The sequence below is a fragment of the Haemaphysalis longicornis genome, unplaced genomic scaffold (genome assembly GCF_048455015.1).
Source record: "Haemaphysalis longicornis isolate Haplotype H1 unplaced genomic scaffold, Haemaphysalis longicornis Haplotype H1 scaffold_3, whole genome shotgun sequence".
NCBI lineage: Eukaryota > Metazoa > Arthropoda > Arachnida > Ixodida > Ixodidae > Haemaphysalis > Haemaphysalis longicornis.
The window spans coordinates 103,397,466-103,419,385 of NW_027526335.1; the positions used below are offsets into that span (position 1 = coordinate 103,397,466).

Here is a 21,920-nt window from a genome sequence, read left to right on the forward strand (position 1 = left end):
TCTGCAATCGACTTTGCTCAGCATAGGAAGTGAATTCCTGCAGCGTTCAACACAACAGACCTTAATTATACGGCACACGGAAGAAAATAGCCAGTCCCATGGAGACTTCCCGCACCTATTATTCATCATAAAGGGGTTATTAGCAGCGCCCAAGGCGTATTTAAATTAGCTTCCGTTAGTCGGAATAGCCCCTCACGGCCCGCAGCTTCCTGGCGTTTCGAACCAGGCCTGCGCGAAGAAGCTTCCTGTCGTGTCGTGCCTCGGAGAGCACACGCTTACGGCCATCGCAACACACGGCACGAAAAGATTGCGTGTTCGAGATCGTGGCGCCCGGGAATTAATGCCGCCCGTTTAAACCTAGACATTACATAGTTACCGGCAGCCCCCCGACGGTAGTACGCGCTTTCAAAATACGTTCAGCGCGCTCTCCCTCTCCCCATTCGCGCCCCTCTCTCCCGAACACGGAGTGCAAATCAGTCGGGAGCTTTGTACGTCGCTTCCATAATGTGCGCCGACGTCACCTCCCTTTTGAGAGCAAGCCTTAAGCTACGTCATCGCCTGACGGTGGGTAACCGAAATACGGTTCCTCGCGCAAATGTTCAGAATACTTTAAAGGATTAAATCTGAAGTTCTCGCAGCTGGGGATCGTGCAAGCTGCGCAGAATCAAGTATCGTGGCCCGTTGTTAGCTAAGAGACGTTGGTTTTATTCAAAGGCTGGGAGCTCCCATCTTGGCCGTCGTGAACCGTGCGGCCGGAGCTCCCTGTATGGCCTGTGATGAACGCCTGGTACGCAAATGGCACGGTCTGTTGCTTCACAGAGTGCCACGTGGAAGCTGGCGCAGTGATTTTCCCGCGGGAGGATTCAGTAATTATTAGTTAGCGGTGGTTGCCGCGCTGAAACCTCGACGGTAAACCATCCGCCCTTTCTCCATGGACCGCCACGTTTCTCGACTAGACGACGATAAATGAAAAAAACAACTATGCCCGTGAGGTTTTCGTAATCGCTCGTGTTATGATCTTCATAAATCTGGGCTTTCTTTTCCCATCGGTCGCGTACTCAGTTCGAGTATGGCATAAATTAAACCCGTAAGGGCCATTTCTTTGGTACTTCAAAGGATAAGGGGGAGATTGTGTTCACGCAATTATAAGGAATAACAAACGTTTGGCTCTTCTTCTTTTATTTGTTTCGAAATACGTCCCTCAAACAAAAAATAAAATTAGCAGTCAATAACTCAGGACGTTTTTAGATTCCGACTTTTATGCACCCATTCGCTCTTGTATGCAATTTGAGGACGTTATTCTGTGGATCCATGTTTCCGCGAATATTGAGGCTACCGCTCTGATTCGGTTTCTTTGCCCCAGCGGTGATCGAAGGCTTGGAGAGTGGTGATCCAGAATCTCGTGGGGCCTCTCCATGTACTGATTTGCCGTTGTAGCTTTTCTAATGTATAAAAAGAACGTAGAATGCACACATTGCCGCGTTCACAACTTCTTCCGCAATAGTACACTTGCACAAAAGATGCGCTCCGGTGACTCTGAAAAAAAATGATTGCCTGCCATAGCCTGAACACCTTAAACGCCTACTAGACTCTCCTTCTAGTGTAAATTAGGCGACTCCATTAGGCGTGGTTAGTCTCGCTTCTGAATAAGAAGCCCCTTGGCAATATGGGACTGTCGGTAGGCTGAGCTCCTTTAAAAATTCAATTAAAACGTCGTGACTTCGTTTTTACGCCACGACTTACAGGTCAAGTCTGTTGCAGCGACAACTGCGAGTGCAACGGATTCTGTGGGACATGGTCAAACCCGTGTAGCCCGAAGCTCTGCGAATCGGAACACAACCTCCCGATTTTCTGCTGCACTTTTTCTGAAGTACGCAGATAAAATCATTCTCCTCTGTTGCGTATATGCTACTGGCGTGAAAATTATTACTAATAGATTTGTGCATCTGCATTACAACACAACAGTATTCAGGTCGTATTGTCCTTAGGCGCTGCTCTTTAATCAAGAGGTAGACTAAACGGACAAGGTTTAGTCTTTGCTGGGTGCCTCTCTGAATCGAGGACTGCCCATTCGGATGCGTGCTAGTAGTGACGAGCATCAAATATCCAAGACGTGAGCGCGTTGTACGGCAAGCTTTGCCGAATGCGTTTCAGAAGCCGCGCGAGGCATTTCCCGAGTAATTCGCATACAGAAGAGGTCCTGTTCAGCATCCGCTTGCACACTCTGCTCGACGCGTGACTGCATACCGGCATGCAATTACGCCAGCATCCAGTAACGATCGCTACTGTTCACTCGAATTGCAAAAAAAAATGGCTATGAGAGGGGTTCTTGAATAGGGTAGAAACATAGCATGCACTGCCAGGCCAAACGAACTCATTGCAGCCATCGACGTGCTCTCGTCACATTACCTCTGAATCTTCGCACCCGATATTATGTATCGGGCCGACCGACACCTGCGCAGAGGGGTTGGGGAGAGCTAGTTGTTTGCCATGAACCGCGAGTCGCAGAGGTTCATGCCACCTTGAGCGACACGGGAACGGTAGGAAAGTTGGTTAACGGCCGCACATGTACGTGTTCCGTGCTTGATGAGCCTTAACCACGGCACGTTTCGCCATGGCGGGGGTACATTTGTGCTGACGAGAAAGGTAGCGAACGCTTGTATTCCGAGCACAATCAACCGTTGGCTGGGAAACGCTCACGCACACGCACTCGCTATTCCAAATGCAGCAGCAGAGAACAACGAGCAGCTAAATAGCAAAGGCACTCGAAAGGAAATCGCGGAGGCACTATTACCGTAGTTGGAAACTTTTACAGTTGAAACTCTAGTTTACGAAACCCGATTTTACGAATTTTCCGACTTAACGAACAAATTCGGATCCCCCCCCCCCACAGTTGAACGGAGGCTTACTGTTTTTACGAACTCGAAATAGCGAAACAAACTTCGCCGCCGAACCCGATTTACCGAATCATTCTGAAAAAAAAAAGATGCATAAAAAAAGAATTTTTTCCGAATTAATGGCGTCTAGAACAGTGTGCTGCCAGCGCAGTGCAAGCAAACGAGCTGGCAGTGTGCTGTTAGCCCGTGTTGCGGGCTCCCAAAGCCCGCAACACGAGCAGGAAGAGGCATCGCCCAGTTGTAGGGAAGAGCTTCGTCGCCGTGGCGAGGTGGCAGCAGAGCAGAACGTTGACGACTTCGTGAACGCCGACGCAGACACGCACACTGACACAACAGAAGTTCTCGACGACGAAGAGACAGTGCAGCTTGTTTCCGCCGTACAAGAGGAGTCTGAAGATGCGAATGATCCGCGCACTTTCGAGGCTCCCGTGCCCACACCAAGCCAGGTGATGGACGCCGTCGACCTTCTGAGGCGGTTTGCTGCGGCACACGAGGATTTCGAGGACGCTGTGACTTCACTGGCCAGCTGCGAGAAGTGTGTGCTAACGCTGCTCACAAAGGGCGCGCAGGCGAAAATATCAAGCTTTTTCTCGGAGCAATAACTTTGTCGCTGTCTCGAACGAAATTTGTCGTTCTCTCGATTTTACGAAGTTCCCGATTTAAAAAAAAACGATTTGCGGGTCCCGGTGGCTTGGTTAAATCGAGGTTCAGCTGCATTTCCTTTTATTAGAGAATTAAAAGCAGGAGCCACACTGTATTGCTAGCCGTCAAGCTGTGTCAAATGATGGTTTCGTGATGTCGGCGAAGCTTCGCCGGTACTTCGGCCCCAAGCACGGAAGGATGATGAAAAATCACCCGAACGTTAGTCGGGACAGGCTTCACCAGCTGAAGGAAAGATTGACAAAACGCAAGGAACGCAGTTGCTGGCTCTAGTAATAAAATGGTAGTCAGAGCTCCTGGAAAGTTTTTACTTATCAAGCCTAATAGAAGACTACCTCGCGTGATTAAAGAGACGGTTAGAGAGATTCTCCCTTCAGACAAATTCACTGCTAGAAACGTTGTTGGAAAGGAAGCCGGAACTGCTTAAGCAGTCCCCGCTGTCAGGCAGCATTTTGAATCGAAGATTCGAACGAGGGGTCCACGGTTAGAAGCAAAGCTAGAAATTTTAGTTCTACGTGCCGAGGCAAGAAGGCGCGACGTAGTAAAGTGCTACGAATAATTTAGAGCACGTGAAGATATTTAACGTGTGCCGAAATCCAGACACACGGGCGTTTTCGTGTTTCACCTCCATCATAAAAATGGCCGCCGCAGCCGTGATCCAATTCGCCTCTTTATAATAACAAACAACCACTCGTGACGAGAATCAATACTACCCGCCATCACGCGCTGCAGCTCTAGGAAAATACAGATATCTCATCCAATGCCAAAACGCTGTGGGTTTTGGAGGTACGACACTCACTAAAGTGCATGAAAACTTCTTTGTGTGCATAGGTTCGCCTGCGTACCCGACAATAGCTGATTGTTTGCAGTTTCCCAATACCTCTGCGCAATGAAGTAGTATAGGGTAGGCAATTGAGTATGTTTGAATAAGCCCGGCTGGAGCGGGAGCACTGCCGGGAGATCTGAAAGGGCTCGTCAAAAGAAATATCGGAAGAAGGCTTTGTTTAAGGAACCATGAAGACAGAACACAACTTTGTTCAGCTTGAAATAACCTGCTTTTGGTAACTACCTCAGCTCTATTCCAGCAACAGAAGTTGAAAAACTTTCAAGTTTCTCAACACCGCTCTTGTGGCGCTCCTGTAGCCCAAGTACATACATGTCCAACGCAAGCATTTTATGTGATCATTTTATTTCGATCGTAGTCCTGCACTGTGAATTGTACTGTGTTACATCGCTGTGTTACTGTGTTACAAAGTGGGCAAGTTGTATTACTCTCGCCTTGGCCACCAAGAGGAGGCTGGCAGTATGTATTAAACAAACAAACAAACAAACAAACAAATAAATAAATAAATAAATAAATAAATAAATAAATAAATAAATAAATAAATAAATAAATAAATAAATAAATAAATAAATAGATTGTCAGAGTACCGCGACTTAACATTGGAAGGAGTTAACTATCTGTGTCTTAGCTCCACGTTGCATTCAAGCGACACGATCGAACGTAACTTAAGTCCCACGGCAATCGCCGACTCATGTTTCTTAGAGTTGGCTTAGGTCGGCGGCTGCCATTATTCTGTAATTCCAGAAATAAACGGCATGAAAGGGGGCTGAGGTGTCGCTAATGCTTCATATGTTTTCATATTTATCTCGATTATCGTGCGAGCATGGAGACAACAGTTATACCATTGTTACAGAGACAGATCAGTCTTTCTAATGAGCGAAACTTGCATTTTGTCTTTATGACCCTTTTAAAGTGCGCAATCAAACATTTGAAATTTGTACTAAAAAAAAAAAAGAACGCCATTCTAACTTCGACCCTTTTTTTTTTTCCCCGCGAAATTTCGGCGGGAACACTTTCTCGTTTTCCGTTATGAAATGTGGTGATTCTCCACCAGAAACATAATGTCTCCCAAGTTCGAGCCCCACGACGCTGTACGCACAATTCTTCACAATGCTTCGCCTGACGTCCACAGGGTATTTCTCTAACAGGACTCTGCAACACTCGCGGTAAACGCTTTCACTCTTTTCTTCCTGTCTGGAAGCGTTGTGTAAGCTATAGTTATCGCCAAGACGGAGCGGCACTACGTCATTTTCTCGTCGCAGCTGAGCCGCCTTCCGTTTATGCTTTGCTTTTGTGGCTTTCATTAAGCGGCTATCGAGTGCGATTATCGCTGCCACTGAAATAAAGCCGACCAATTGCCGCTACACCACTGTAATGACGTAATCAGAGCGCTCGAGCAACGCGAACACCTGGAAAGAGAGGCAATTTTCTTCAGCAAGTTTTTAAGTTATATGATGGGCATAGAGCAGTACGTTTTGGCCGAGGTACTCTGTGGACTCTTATTAAAAGTACTGGATGTGTTTGTTGACTGTGGTATGGAAGCATTTAGGATTTAGAAAAATAAGTTCGAAAAAGTGTTTCAGGGCCCCTTGAACCACATGGGGCTGGCCACTCTTGCAAATCTAAACGACAGATTCGCCACTATAAGCGAACTGCTCTGCCCGCGGTAAAGCTGTCATAATCTGAAAAGTGCTTGGCAAAAACAAAGTCGGGATCCAGAACCTCGGTGTTTGTGGCAGTACAATGGTAATACGTATTTACTCGCGTAATGATCGCACTTTTCTTCCGGAAATATGATGCAAAGTAAGGGGTGCGATCATTATGCCAAGTAAATTTTTCGGGAAAAAGTTTCAGCGCAGAAAACGCAGAATGCAGGTCCGAATGTTTACGATAAGTCTCATGAACATAATAAACATAACAAATAAAAGCTTAATAAAAACTCCACTGACCACCGAATGACCAGCAAGTGATGCAAAATGCAGTGTTTTCATTACAAAAGCGCCGGAACGAGTTTGCTGTTAGGTGAGAACAGGTCGACCAATATGTGGCTGCTGCTGTCACAGTGTGGGACATCAAGACACGGCTGCCGACACAGCAAGCCGAGCGCGTTTTGAATGCGAATGCATTTCTTGGTCGGGGGTTGTCGTGCTCCGTCGGCGTGCGCCTGCATTCCTCCAGCGCGAGCGCACGTGAGCGCGCGCCTCGTAGTTCTGCCTTCGTCGTCGTCTTCGTCGTCGTCTCGGCGCGGCGGACCCGCGCCGCTACAGTCGGGGGTTGTCGTGCTCCGTCGGCGTGCGCCCGCAGGTGTTATCTCTCCGCGCTCCTCCTCGCCCCTAGCAACAGCTGTGGCGCGCCTAGCAACCGGAGCAGGTGGTAGCTCGGGCGGGAGTAGCGGAGGGCAAGGCGAGAGGAGGAGCGCACTCGGGCGTGTGAGGGCGCTCGCATCGCGGAGCTCGGGCGGAGTAGCGGAGAGTGAGTGGAGAAGAGGAGCGCGCTCGGGCGTGTGAGGGCGCTCGCATCGCGGAGCTCGGCGGGAGAGAGAGCTCGCGCGTGGGGCGGGCGTGTTGCGCGGGTCTCTCTCTCCTCTCCGTGTACCCTCTCTCCGCTCGCTGCGCTCGGAAAATGTATATAAATGCAGTGGAGCGCACGTCTCTCTCCGTTACTGCTTGCCGCAGCGCACTCCTCGGTGCACCCAATGCATTCTGTGGTAAGGTGAACGGAAAGCGTGTGTGGCCAACCCCTAGGACGGTCAGATGGCTGGATCAGGCTGTGGGAAGAGGAGGAAGACGAGGAAGAAAGAGGGGACCGGGTAACCGAAACTGCCCGATCAGTGGTTCGGGCCGGCGTCTTGGATCTCCAGGCCGGCGAGAAGACACGGCGTACCTCTCGTCCTTCGTCTGGAGGAGCGCTCAAACAGCCCTGGTGCCCGGTTGCCTCGCGGCGTAGGCCCGAGGAACTCAACTTCTCAGCAGTCTCGGCCAGTCACCGACGCTGACATCCGAGCCGGGACTGGGGTTTGGTGAGACGCCGCGAGGACAATCTCCAGAGACTTGTGTTGTGCCGAACTGCCCGTCTGTGTGTGTTGGGTGCTGGGAACTATTCGCCAGTCTTTCATTTCGTGGTCTTGTCTTTGTGTTGGAAATACAATTGTGGCAACGTGCAACGGAGCGAGTCGTAGGTCTGGTGCGAGATACTAGTTGGACTCCTGATCATTACAAAAGTGGCGAGCCTGCCAGGATCCAGCTAGCATACTGACCGATACGACTTCCGTACCGTACAGAAAGACCACCATGGACCTCGAGAAGCTGACAGCGCTAGGCGTCCAGTACGGCCTATCTGGGCATGAGCTCCGCGAGTAGGTTGAGAAGGAACGCGCCAACCAGCGCGCTGAACGAGTCGCTCAGCGGGAAGCAAACCGCGAGGAGGACGAACGACAGAAGGCCGCGGACGAACGACAGAAGGCCGCGGACGAACGGCAGAAGGCCGCGGACGAACGGCAGAAGGCCGTGGACGAAAGGCGCAAAGAGCTTCTGTTGCTGGAGCTCCGACTTCGGGAAACGCCGGCAACTGCAGGGACCCAGGAGAACGGCGTTGGACCGGTCGGCACGACACCCCCTGGGGCGGTGGTCAATCCCCAGAAGGTTCTCCCCATCTTTGACGAGCGCCGTGATGACCTACATGCATATCTACAGCGCTTTGAGCGGGTAGCTACTGCACAAGAATGGCCACCAGAGAAATGGGCCACGGCCATCAGCATGTGCCTCTCTGGGGAAGCTTTGACCGTCATAGGCCGTCTTACAGCAGAAGAATCGCTGGATTACTCCGCAGTCAAAAAGGCTCTATTGCAGCGCTTCCGCTTCACTGCCCAAGGCTACCAGGAGAAGTTCAGGGGAGCGCAAGCCATGGACGGCGAGACTGGACGACAGCTGGCTGCCCGGCTCTCAGGATATTTTGACCATTGGATCGAGATGTCAGGTGTGCCGAAAACGTTCGAAGGACTCCGGGACCTTATCGTCTCCGAGCAGTTTCTTCGATGTTGCCACGCGAAGCTAATTGTGTTCCTGAAGGAGCGAGACTGCAAGACGCTGAGTTCTCTCGCGGACCATGCCGACCGCTTCCTGGAGGCCCAAAATATTACTAACCTTGGGAATGGCAGTGAAGAGCCGCCCAGAGACGGAAGTCATGCTCAAAAGAAGTCGCTAAAATGCTACTTATGCAACCGCACCGGCCACAATGCCCCTGACTGTCACGTCCCTTTTAGAAACCCGGCAAAATGCAAGACTTGCGGCAAGTCAGGGCACAACGCTGAAGAGTGCAAAAACGAACCAACCGACCCGGAACATTTTGTCTCGTGCGCCTTCACACGGTTTTCTCAGGGTCACCCAAACCGGGTCTCCACTGCTTCCTCTAGGAACGCAGACGAAACATCAGACTTCTATAGCCGAGGGGACTACAAGGCACCTCGATTTCTAGCAGACGGCCTACCCGTTGTTGAAGGGCGTGTATTCGGGAAACCTGTACGCGTTCTAAGGGACACGGGCAGCAACACCGTTATTGTTCGGCGCAGCCTCATTCCCGACAAGAGGTTTTCCGGAAAAACAAAGGAAGTCTTCTTTCTGGACGGATCGGCGATTCAGTTACCAGAGGCGAAGATTCACGTTGACACGCCCTACTTCACAGGGGAAGTCAACGCCATTTGCATGGAAAACCCCACTTACGATCTCGTTCTTGGTAACGTGGCTGGAGTACGAGCAGCACTGAACCCAGATCCGTGCTGGGAGAGCACAAGCAGCCGGGACGAAAAACAGATTGAGCCTTTGAAAGAGGAAAGGCCACCAGCCGTTCCAGTGCTGATGTCTGCCATTGTCAAGGCGCGGAACAACAGCCGTTTTTCAAAGAAACTAGGAGTTATGAGCTCTCTTTCGAAGGACGAGATAGCTCAACAACAGAGCAGCGATCCTTCATTGAAATGGTGCCAGCGGAAAGTCGGCAAGCGAGTTTATTACCGCAAGGGCCACTACAGCAACTTCCTACAGGAAGACAATATTCTGTACCGGCAGTACCACCGAGTGATGGGTGAAACGTACAGCCAGATCCTTGTGCCTAAGCCGCTGCGAGAATCGGTCATTCGAAGCTCACACGAAGATACCCCGGCCAGTCATCTCGGGGTACGGCAAACGCTTAACCGAGTGCTAAGAGAGTTTTACTGGCCTGGCGTCCACGTTGACGTGCGGCGGTTCGTCGCATCGTGTACCACCTGTCAGCGAACATACTCTCCAAAAGAATCACCGCAAGGAGGTGGCGCAGATGTCATGAAAACTGGCTGGACCCATAATCAACGAACCCTTTAAGACGTTTTTTGGTGGGACTGAGAATAGTTGTTATAACAACTTTCTTAAAAGGGGGGTAATTGTGGTAAGGTGAACGGAAAGCGTGTGTGGCCAACCCCTAGGACGGTCAGATGGCTGGATCAGGCTGTGGGAAGAGGAGGAAGACGAGGAAGAAAGAGGGGACCGGGTAACCGAAACTGCCCGATCAGTGGTTCGGGCCGGCGTCTTGGATCTCCAGGCCGGCGAGAAGACACGGCGTACCTCTCGTCCTTCGTCTGGAGGAGCGCTCAAACAGCCCTGGTGCCCGGTTGCCTCGCGGCGTAGGCCCGAGGAACTCAACTTCTCAGCAGTCTCGGCCAGTCACCGACGCTGACATCCGAGCCGGGACTGGGGTTTGGTGAGACGCCGCGAGGACAATCTCCAGAGACTTGTGTTGTGCCGAACTGCCCGTCTGTGTGTGTTGGGTGCTGGGAACTATTCGCCAGTCTTTCATTTCGTGGTCTTGTCTTTGTGTTGGAAATACAATTATGGCAACGTGCAACGAGCGAGTCGTAGGTCTGGTGCGAGATACTAGTTGGACTCCTGATCATTACACATTCGCATTTCCGCACGATCCCCTTCGGGGAGGTGGGGGAGTTTTTTTTTATATGTTTTATCAGTACATCATATGCATTTAGGGAGTTTCTTCCGCACCAATAATAAACTCACGCTTGCCGATATCGCTAATATCATCAAGTCCGCGGCAATAACGTAATTATGTCCGCTCTGAAAGAGGAGGAAATTAACGTAAGCACTACCATCGTCGTCTACACTTGGAACACATATTACATACAGCTGTGGCAAGTTCAGAGAGCGATCATTGCTCGGGAAACAAAAAAAAAAGTCATATTTTGACGACGAACTTCAGGGGTGTGGTCATTACGCCAGTGCGATCGTTATTTGAGTAAGTACGGTAAATTTTCTCAGCTGATTTCCTCAACGAGTGATTTTGTCGAATCGTACGAAGATGGAGAGGCCCTTTCAGAAACACTTGGACGCATGAATGTGGCACTATTTCGCTCCTGTCTATCTCTACGTGAACTGGAAACTACAATTCATTTTAAAAACGTGAACACGAATACCTCCTCCTGTTAGAAGAAAAGAGACTGCTGCGTGAGCTTTTCTGCAACGCATCTTTGAGACAAGTGTTCTCGCAGTGCTTCCCCGTCTGTTTCTGGATGCGCATAACTTGCGAAATTTCCTAACTTCTCCCAGAAGACGCTGAGACTACCACTGGCGTTTGGGATGACCTTGTTTTGCGAAGCGGCGCTCTGTGCCCATCTCTATCTGTATTAAAAAAATTGTTCGCGTATCTGCTCCTTTCGTTGGACGAAAGGCGATAGTCGTCTGGCGTTCCTGCCAAGTAAATGCCTCCTTTTTCTTTCCTGCTCACCTCTCATGGTGTTCCTCTTGCGTCTCGCTTCTCCCCACATGAATCAAGTCAGTTCAAGCTCAAGTCAGTTTAAGTTGACCGCGTTCCACTGTTCCACGCCGGGTGCCTAAATGCCAGCGCTGCCGTACGGCGGAGACGCGCTTGTATCGAGGCACCCTACGACAACGGTTTTAGAACCCCGTTGGCCTACTTCACGCGCGTTCCAAGGGGAACGCAGAACCTATCTAGTGAACCTTTTAAATGCAGAGCATTTCTTTAACTCGCATGTAGCGTCCGCCGTCCGTCCGCAACAGCTCAGCGCGCAGGTCCGCCCTCTCCCCACTCCTCCTCTCCCGCATCACACTACCCTCCTCGCTCTCAACAACAGGTCTGCACCCCTCCCCCTACACTTTATAAAAAAATAATACTTATCGGCGCCTGGTTTCGATCCCACGACCCTGCGGGCGGAACGCAAAGTACAGGGTGCTCTACCCACTGCGCCACAAAGCCGACACAGATTGGAAGGCTACGAACACGCCTTATATCCTTGACTCATTCAAACTACGTGAAGAAGCTGCTGATACAACGCATTCACTACCACCAACTCCCTAAACACTAAACGTTAACGCAATACACCCACCCCCTATGCGACGCATTTACTCGAGTCCCCCTCGCGGGGAGATGGGCCCATTTTTTAGGGGCGAAGCTCCTTAGGGCGTGGGTCTGTCCATCCTCGACGTATGTATGTAGCCACCTCTAGTTTAGTTCTTGGATTGTTTACTAGATGGCGTGGCTACCTCTAGTTTAGTTCTTGGATTGTTTACTAGATGTCGGTACTTGTATATGATGAAAAGATGCGCTTGGATTGTTTACTAGATGGCGTGGCTACCTCTAGTTTAGTTCTTGGATTGTTTACTAGATGGCGGGGAGCGTTGTAATAAAATCCGTTCGCTGTTGGCACGCGCTCGGAGTCGCCCGATGGATAAGGCTGCAGATGTGCGAGCCCCCGAGGCAGAAGCGCTCCGTGAAGCTGCGCGACGCCGCCGCCAAGATTCTGCCGTACGAGAGCGGGAGGACGAAGCGTGTCGTCTGGCTGCGCGACGACGCCGCCAAGATCCCAGCGTTCGAGAACGAGAGGCCCAAGCGTCACGGCAACGGCGCGAGGACCCTGCCGTACGCGAAGCGGCACGGCTGCGGCGCGAAGAGGATCTCCAAAACGTCAGAGAACGGGAAGCGGCGAGAAAGCGCGCGTATCGGCAGGCAGACCCCGATGCAGTGAAAGCTCGTGAGGCGTCTGCAAAACGCATCAGGCGAGCTCAGCCCCAAGGTGCCGACGCGCGGTTTAAGCGAGACTTTCTAGACGTTACGTTCGGACACAGATGTAGTGGGCGAACTTTCACTGAAGAGTCACGGTTTTACCGATGATTTCCCCTCAGGAGCTTCGCCCACTCATCATCATTCACCCCGTGGATATGCTGTGAATTTTTTTTTACTGTTGCCGTGTGATTTCTTAAAATGCCGCCGGAAGCTATAGTAGCGCGGGACACAGCAGGCAATGCAGTGGTTTTTTTTTCTGCAGTGGATGTAGTATTTCTTTTGCTATCACAAGGCTCCACCATCTATGAAACTCAGGAGGTTATATAAAGACTGACTGACTGACTCATCAACGCCCAGCCCAAACAGGTAGGTCTAGAGAGTAAAATAACTCGAGTACATTTGCGTAATAGCGTAGGGGCTCACTAAGGTAGGGTTTTCGGAAATTGCACTCAGAACCGAGGAAAAGGGCGCATTTTTTTGGTAAATTCGTGATTACCTTGATCACCCGTTCACATATCGAAGGGCTTTTTGCTGATATGTCTAGCCATTTAGAGTATTTAGAATGCAGTTTTCAGATTTCACCCTAAACAACACCATCCAGGTAATTCCGCATTTCTGGATAAATGGGGGGCTCGTAAATAATTTTATAAATCTTCCACTGATTCATTTGTCCAATTGATTTTTGCTAAGATGCGTTACTCATACAAATGCAGAAAAAGTATCGGGACTTCGCCCTGCGACACTGGTAAAAGGGGGATTTTTTTTCCGAAGGAAACGCCTGACGAGCCCAAAAGGCCTAAAGGGTGGTGTCCACGACAAGCCAAACTGCCTCTTCAAACGGCTTCAGATTTCATGAGCACATTGTGATCACGGTGTTAAAGTTCAATATTTCTGAAAATTTTAAAAATTACACCACGGAGAGAGTAAAAAGTGGTGGAATAATTTTTCAGATTTTAATTTTTTTACCGCTCGCCTTTGAGAATTGAGATATTGAACTAGGTTTTGTTTATATAGATAACTTACTCAGGTATCTAAACACTCTTATACAATAATTTTTTCGTGACACCCAGCTAATAGAGGCATTCAGAATTTCGGGAAAACGGTGTGTTTTTACACATTCCTCAATGACCACACAGCCCGTTGATATATCCACTTTGTTTTTCCTTGGAAATGGTGCCAATCCAGTTCCCTAAAATTGATTTGAGGATGTTGTCCTAACGTGCGAATAAGAAGGCCAGCGAGATTTTCAAATTTGCACCCCGTTGGACGTGAAATCCAGTTGAATGTTTCCCGCGTTCGCATAGGTCTCGCCACCTTCTGACACTTTCTGCAATCACGCGCCCCCGTAGGAGCCCGTGTAAGTTATCATAAAACGGTGACCGATGAGTATCGTTCATACCTGCGTGTATAACACTTCCGATGGGTAAGAATACCACCGCTCACCCACACCGCCTACATCACATCTTCCCAACGCAACCTCTTGCCGAATGCAAGTTCTGTTTAGGACTTGGCACTCCTCCTGATATCTCACTAGAATTCAACAAAAAACCCAATCTCCCGCCTCTTCCATCCCCCCTTCACACCCCTTAGTTGTGGAAGGACGTTGTGAGTAGCAGCGATCTGAATGTCCAGAAAATTTTGGCCACCAAAAAGAAGGCTGCCCGTTCATTACGTGACTGCCCGAAAGAGGGAACCACTCCCAATTCATCGGCCCAATAAAAACTTTTTCACTCGCTTGAGCGCACCAACTTGGTGTAATTTGTTTGGCGAAAGTTGTAGTAAAACACGAGCTCCAGACGTTCCCCATTACGACGACACGCCTCCGGGTGGAGCCCATGTATTTGACAACAGAAAGGAGTTCCTGAGTCTGTACCACTTCACGATGGACAAGCCAATTATGACAACTGAAAAATAACTTAACACGTGTTATACCCAGTAGTGTCATTAGTATAATGGCCCACCTGGGAATCGCCGGCTACGACAGCTATTTTTTTAAACAGAACACAGCAAACATCACTTATGTACAGATTTTCTGCCTCATATTTCCGTAATGTTCTGTTCTTGCTTAACAATGTTGACAAGTATGTACATTACCACCGGAGTTAGTTTTTACATTTCGCTGTGCGTATATAAACCTATTGAGTGCCTCCTGTTTCACGTTGGCCGGGTGGCTGAATCGAGTTGCAGACAGACAGACAGACAGACCAAAAATTTTCCTTTAGAACTCCAAGGGCGACCGATGCTCAACTGTACCTACTGCTGTGAGTTCCTTGGATGAAACCAGACGTCAGTTCCGCGGTTTCAAGAAGGCAAGGGAACCTTTCGCATCAATAGGGAACTGTGAGTGCTGGTTCCGATCAGTTATAGCTAGAAGCTGTAAAGCTGTAAACAAGGTACAGACCCGCCCCCTGGTTTTGCGTGATTTTTCCTGATTGCGCTTTGCCGTACGCAATGGGAGCTCCAGAGTTTTCTGTGCGTGGATTAAGGAGGTGACAGTTAAAACTTTGACAACCGTCGCTGTGCTTGCAAAAGCGTTCTGAAATATTAAACGCGGGAGTATTTCTGTGTATACCCAAAGAGGAAACTCGTCTGTCCATCTATAACGCTTGATGTGCCGCACTTTCGCCGAGTTCGAAAATGCTAATAATTAAAGGCTCTAATGCCTTGATACTGGGTGTATTGCTAAAAAGGTATCATCTCACCAATGCGCTTGAGGAAAGTGGTGAAACTGACCTTAAAAGGGCTCCGTCGATAGCTACACTCGTGGTGTTACATAAACGTTGGTAAAAGGTGCGAATGCCTTAATAGGGTGATATCAGGCTCCTTACACAGCCCTTAAAAATGTCTCTCCATTCGTGAATTTGCATTACTGAAGTCGACTTGGAAGGGGTGAGTGTATACGCCCTTACGCCCTTACGTGATTGTATGAGAGGTGTCTCACAGGGTGTCTTACGAAGGCGTTTCATAAGAAGTTTAGCGTCTTTCCCTTTTGATATCAAACAGCTTATAGCGCCACTGAAAAAAACACGTTTCCAGCATTGCATTTTTCTTCAGTAGTGAGGCTGATTTAAAAGATGTTTGTGTAAAGCGACGTATTCGAAGAATTCCCGCCTCAAAAGAGTTTCCCCGATATAAGCTTAACTTTCTCGTTGAGTTAACCGGTGGTAGCAATGTGTAATATTTCAGAGGCGGCTGGTTAGAACTAGTGGCCCGATTTACCAGACACTGTATTTATTTATTTATTTATTTATTTATTTATTTATTTATTTATTTATTTATTTATTTATTTATTTATTTATTTATTTATTTATTTATTTATTTATTTATTTATTTATTTATTTATTTATTTATTTATTTATTTATTTAGGGGTCATGGACATTAAACAGGAGAGTGTAAATTAGAAAATATACAAACGTTAGAATACAGTGCATGTGTTCAAATACAAGAATATAAAGATTGCCCTGATTATACAATGTGAAGCTGAAGCTTTATGAGGCAAGTGAATATTGCGGATGGAAACATTCTTGAGATGTTTTGTGAACAAAAGACGGAGAAAAGAGCAAGTAGACGGGAATGTACAGCCAGATTGGCAAATCACTATTATGCAGGATCGCGGTAGCACGATTTATCTGACACTATCAGCGCAAGCTAACGGACCGCCATGGACACTGTTATTTCGGCCAAACATCTTTCCGCGCGTTGTTAGGTAGTGTTACCTCGCTTCCTTTCCGGGCAGGCAGGCTGCCTTCATTGCACGAAAAGCCTCGCGATTTCGTGTTCCCGGCAAAAGCGATGGAGATTGCGCGCCGCCTTTCAATTATTTACGCCCACCGTCCCGTCCAATTCTCGTGAGAATTTCCACGTGTCAGCGATGTCTGCTGTACCACGCTGGTGATGCAGACGAACACAACATTTTGCACAGTTCCTGGAGCACGTGGCCTAGATATGTTTTCCTGCGTTCATCAGGAGGTCACTGCCTCCGGCCACGTCTGTCGCCTAGTCAGAGAGTGTGTAGCGCAGATTTACTCAGTCTCCACAAAAATTTCCTCACGGCAGTTAGTTTACGCTATGAATTGTGCGCCAGGCAGAATCAATTACGAGCTTAAAGGAACCCTGCAACACTTTTCACTTTTTGCAACTATTTTAGAAATCTTAAATGCTTGCAGAGTGTCACCCAACACACTCAGTACTTAGATTAGGGGTGGCAAAGTACCTCAGCCAAAAATTGCTGCTCTAAGCCCATCAGATAACTTGGGAACTCGTTCAAAACATTTTTTCCTCTTTCCCGGTCTTGACTTTCTTCGACGGCTCGAATACGTCACTAAGATCATGTAACGGCTGTTGGCCGGTTTTTCTTCTGTCGCAGCAATGAACGCTTTCTGAAAGCAACTTTAAAAACAAAGCCACAAAAACAAACCAGAAACGGATGGCGTGTCTGGTGCGACGAGCAAATCACGCAATGACCCCCCGCGCTGGCGATAACTATAGGTTTCGTAGTGCTTCGAGACGTGAAGGCTAGAGTGAAAGCGTTTATCGAAAGTGTTGCAGGGTCCCTTTAAACTCTTCCTTTATGGGGCTTCCCTTCTAATAAGGCTGTGTCTGTAGTGCCGTCCGACGGCACTATAAGCACTCGACTAAAGCAAAGTCCACCGGCGTTTCAATAAAAAAATGCTGCGTCTGGCCCTACTTTACCCTCTGTTAACGTAACGTAACGTATAATAACCTAACCTAACTTAACGAATACAAAAAAATGTTTAAAACACGATAAACTAATCTAAGCCATGAACATTATAATTAAAGTTAAGATGTAAAAACATAAAGGAGACAAGAGCCGGATTTGAACCACTGCGCTTTTTAACCGGAATCCAATGTAGAACCTCTACACCGCAACGGCACACGGTCTTAAAAATCCGAATGTCGTTGGACGGTAGTCTATAGTCTAGCCATGGCTGTAGCGCTGAGCTGGGCTGCCATCCGACGGCACTCGAGACACTGTGTTCTAATAAATCATTAAAAAATAAATCTAATAAATACCACTTCAAATATCCATCACCTGGAGGGTAAAGCAGATGACAGGCGAAGGACAACAGAAAACAGTGCATCTCAAAGCATAAACCAGTATTGGTAACAAAAAAATGTTACCGATGTTTGAGAAATCACTCAAAATATTAAAAGAAAGTTGTAAAACTAAAGACTTTTTTTGTGGGACCTAACATGTCTTATAAGCCGTTAAAATATGAGAAACTCTTTTATGTGAAAGAAAGATGAAACTATGAAAGAACTCTTACAGACCCTAACAAAAAATGAAAACACCATTTCCGGTGTACGTGGGAGGACCACAAGAACTAATGAAACATGATGGCCTTACAAGTGAGCGAAATATTTAATAGTTAGTCTAGTGGATGGGCGAAGAACCAGCAGTTGATGTATAGGGTGGTCCTGTTAACCTTGCCATGTGTGAAACCCGCTCGCGCTAGAATATACCGTAGGTTTAGCTCTCTACGAAACAAAAATATCAGTCATTACCGATGACCTATAATTAGTTATAGGTATTACTGCTACAATTTACGCGATAGGAAAGAAATATGGTCGGTTCCATGGCAATGAACCCCGCTAAAAGTAAAAGCATTGCCAAAACAGAGAGTTGTCCTCATAATTTATCGTAATGATTTTCTGACGATATATATGCACACAGAAAAGCCACCACAACTTTGGAAAGGTCCAGAAATTAATGCAAATAAATGCAATCGAAGCGGAATGGGTATAGGCACATAAATACACGCACTATGCACAGCGACGTCGGTGTAAAACGATAAGCACAACGGATTAAAACATTTGTTTCAATCGTGATGCGTACGTATACGCTGCGTGTCATTAAAAAAATAAGCAAGAGACGCGAGGAATCAATATTTCTCCTTTGTCCCGTCTTTAAGAGCATTTTTTACATTTGCAGGATACGAGGGTGCAATTGACGTCGATTCATTTGTCACATGTAGGAAGTAGAAAACATTTCTTTGGTGTAATACATTAACCGCTATAGTGCACAGTGGGAAACGTTGATTTATAATGTGATGCGGCAGCGGTGATTAAAGAATAATAAAAATAAAAACTAGTCATACAAACGGTGTTACATGTATGAGAGAGAGAGAGAGAGAGAGAGAGAGAGAGAGAGAGAGAGAGAGAGAGAGAGAGAGAGGAGGGGAGAAAGAGATGTAGAGAAAGGGACAGATGCCACGAACTACTGCGTTGGATTGTTTACGTTGCTATTTAAATATGACATTTAGATTACCCTACCACCCCATTCATAGATAAGAGCTTGATAATTTTTTTTTAAATCAACTGCTAATTCCGCAGCACAGATACCACAACCCGCGTATACTTCTCACGTAGTACCCAAAAGCCTATGTGCGTTTTGCTCAGCGAACGATTCTCAGTTAATCAACGATTTCGTTCAGAAAAGACAAAACAAGAACAAAACGAAATGAGAGCGATGCGTCGGTGCATTCTGACAGTACTGGTTAGCGATAAACTGAAGTTCGTTACACGAACCTGGACCAATAGCTTCAAGTAAGCCCTTCACTGCAGCGAATATCTTCCCCAAAAAAGCCACAACTCTCAGCTAAGTAAACGAAAAAGTTCTGTGCTGATCTACTAACCCCACCGCCAGAAAAAGAAACAAAGCAGACACAGCTACGAACTGTGGCAGATAAGGCCGGTGAGTTATTTATCGTACGCTGGGCGCCCCCATCGCCGTAAAACAAGCGTTTTCGACCAGACTTCCGTGTCGTTCTAAATTCTGCTCACGCCGGGAAAATGCGCTCTTCCAAAATCCACGAGTGAACCCCACTGACCCGCTCCGCCGTTCTCTCCTTCCATACTCCCTCCGCGTGGTAGGCGTCTGCGGCTTACGCCAAGTCGCCGTCTGTTTACCTTATCGCGAGCATCAAAAGAGTGGACGACAAATCTGCTTTGCAAATTTAGCCTAGGAGCGTCAACCAGGGTCCAAGTAGCGTTTCTAACGTACGAGCAGCACTGGGGCTTCGACGTTTACGCCGCTCGTGCGGGAAAATGTTTCTTGTTCTAAGTCACCAGCAACGGCGACTATACCGCGCGTTTTTATAGACATTTTCGACTACATTGTTTGTTTGTTTTTCCTATCGCGAGGAGTGCGGGCAGAAAAAATATTGTACTCGTATCTGCTGGCATCGCTGCAAATGACGTCGAGAGAAAAAAGCTTTTCGGCCACCCCGGCAACGTAACCTCCCTTCCCACACCTCACGCTCTTTGCCTCCTCTCTTACTGCTCCCATGAGGAATACAGTGAAGGTATTTCTGCTAAGCTGGTATTTTAGCGATGATGGTCATGATTGTGCGGTGATGAGGATAACGACGATTGTTATGATGATGATAACGAAGATAATGATGAGGATGATGATGGCGACGATGAATAGTGCTTTAGCATGTGGAGTTAGCTCGGCATGGACCACATGCTCTTGCTGGCGTTTTAAAATGCGTTTTTTTAGATGAGAAACGAGTGGTTTTGATAACGCGGTTGGTGGGGTGAGGTCCACGTGGTTGCGCGGAATATAGGGAAGGAAGGGTGGTATTTGCTTTCTGCTCGGATTAGTGCGGTTAAAGTTAGGGCGTTGAGAGCGCTTAGGCCTATCTTAGTTGCGTGGATGTACGAATTTCAAAAGTAAAAAAAAAAAAACATTAGGAAAGAAAACCTGCGTGCCGTTGTCTCTAGAAAAAGGGTGTTGATCTTAAGAATTAAATTGCGGATAATGTACGGGTATTCGATTTAAGCCGCATGGTCAGAAGGCGCAACTAGCACCAGTAAAGGTGTGTTTTGTTAGTTTTGCGATAAGTTTAAGAAAATAACTCTGTTTTGAAACAGAAGGGAATGCATGCCTTTGCGTGGTCGAAGAAATGAGAGTTGTGTTTGCCTCACAGATATGCCACAAAATTGGGCAGGTTCGTGGCGTTAGAAAGATCTGCTAGAAGAAGCTGAGGGCAGATAGCAGGAGCTCGATCAGGGCGACCTTTCTTGGTGGCGTCTGGGGACAAGTGGTTTATTCGACAGACAGACAGACAGACAGACAGACAGACAGACAGACAGACAGACAGACAGACAGACAGACAGACAGACAGACAGAAGGACGGACGGACGGACGGATGGACGAAGATGCTTCACCTTTTTCTTGCACTTATTCGATTACTTCAATCGCGTCTCACTCCAAACGTCAGTCGACTACGCACTCGTGCAAACCATAAGGCTTTATCGCCACCCGCGCTCAGTCGATGCCGTCGAGCACCAGCGCGTGTCACAGGACAAACAGTGAGCGCTGAGGCAGAAGACGGTGGTGAAGAACCAGAAACACAAGAAGGAAGAGAAGGCTGAAACGGGGTAAAAAATATCGATACGGTGGGCTAACGTTTTTACACGGGGTGCAGAACAAGCGGCTTCCACGCCGCGGACTGCTCCTCCACGTGCTATTCCTGCCGTAGCCAGTCATGCGAAACTGAAGCGCATGCCTCACCGGCTTGCTCAAACAGGAAGGATGAGCTCGGCGCGCCTGTGTGTGTGCACAGCAGTCAAAAGTGAGCGCGCCACAGGAAAGAAAGTGTATCTTTTCGACCTCCATCCGCACGCTTCGTCTATTTCTGGCCATAGGCGTTGCTCTCCCACCCACTTATTTTTATTTGCACTCCAGACATGGAAGTTTCGTTTGTCATTTTTTTGTATCCTTTCTTGGCTTTTTTTTTTGTTTATGCTTGTCAAGTCTACATTTTGTTCCTCGTCGGCTGTACGTGAGCAAGGGATAAATCTACATAGCTTTGCTTGTTTGGCAACAGGGTCACCTAGCCTTTTCTCTCTCTCTCTCTCTCTCTCTCTCTCTCTCTCTCTCTCTCTCTCTCTCTCTCTCTCTCTCTCTCTCTCGCGCGCGCGCGCGCGCTCGCTCGCTCTCGCTCTCTCGCGAAGCTTTTATCGACACACAACTGCTTTGGCATATTGTGTTTACACTGGAAAAAAATGGAGGAAGCTTTGCAGTAATATTTGGAACTTCGTGGTGACTTTATTATCTTGGAGCAACTTCGTGGGCGTTTTGTTTATTTTTTCCTCTTTATGGGGCCGATCGAAATATAAGGGAATTTTCTGGAGTGACAGAAACCCGAGCTGCGATGTAGGAGGTTATTCTCGCTCGCACTGAAGTTGGCATATTTTGTAGGTAGTGCGCTGTCCGAGGATGCGTGAGTGTGTAATATAAAAGCAGAAATACATAAATAACATGAGCTTATTCTGCTCGCTACCCGGAGGTGGGATGTTTTGGTCGATGAGAAATAATGGGCTGCTTTTTTCTTTTGATGTTTCATTGTTCCGTCTTTGTTGCTTTAAAATACGATAAGGAAATGACACTGGAGAAGGATAAAGTGAATTTCTTTCAAATAAAATATCGGGC

At 47.8% G+C, this 21,920-nt stretch overlaps 1 protein-coding gene across 2 annotated transcripts in view; it reads left to right on the plus strand.

The window, feature by feature from the left end:
- Positions 1-21,920, plus strand: part of LOC144174972 (cell adhesion molecule Dscam1-like) — a 675,942-nt gene that overhangs the window by 340,532 nt on the left and 313,490 nt on the right. The window lies entirely within an intron of this gene.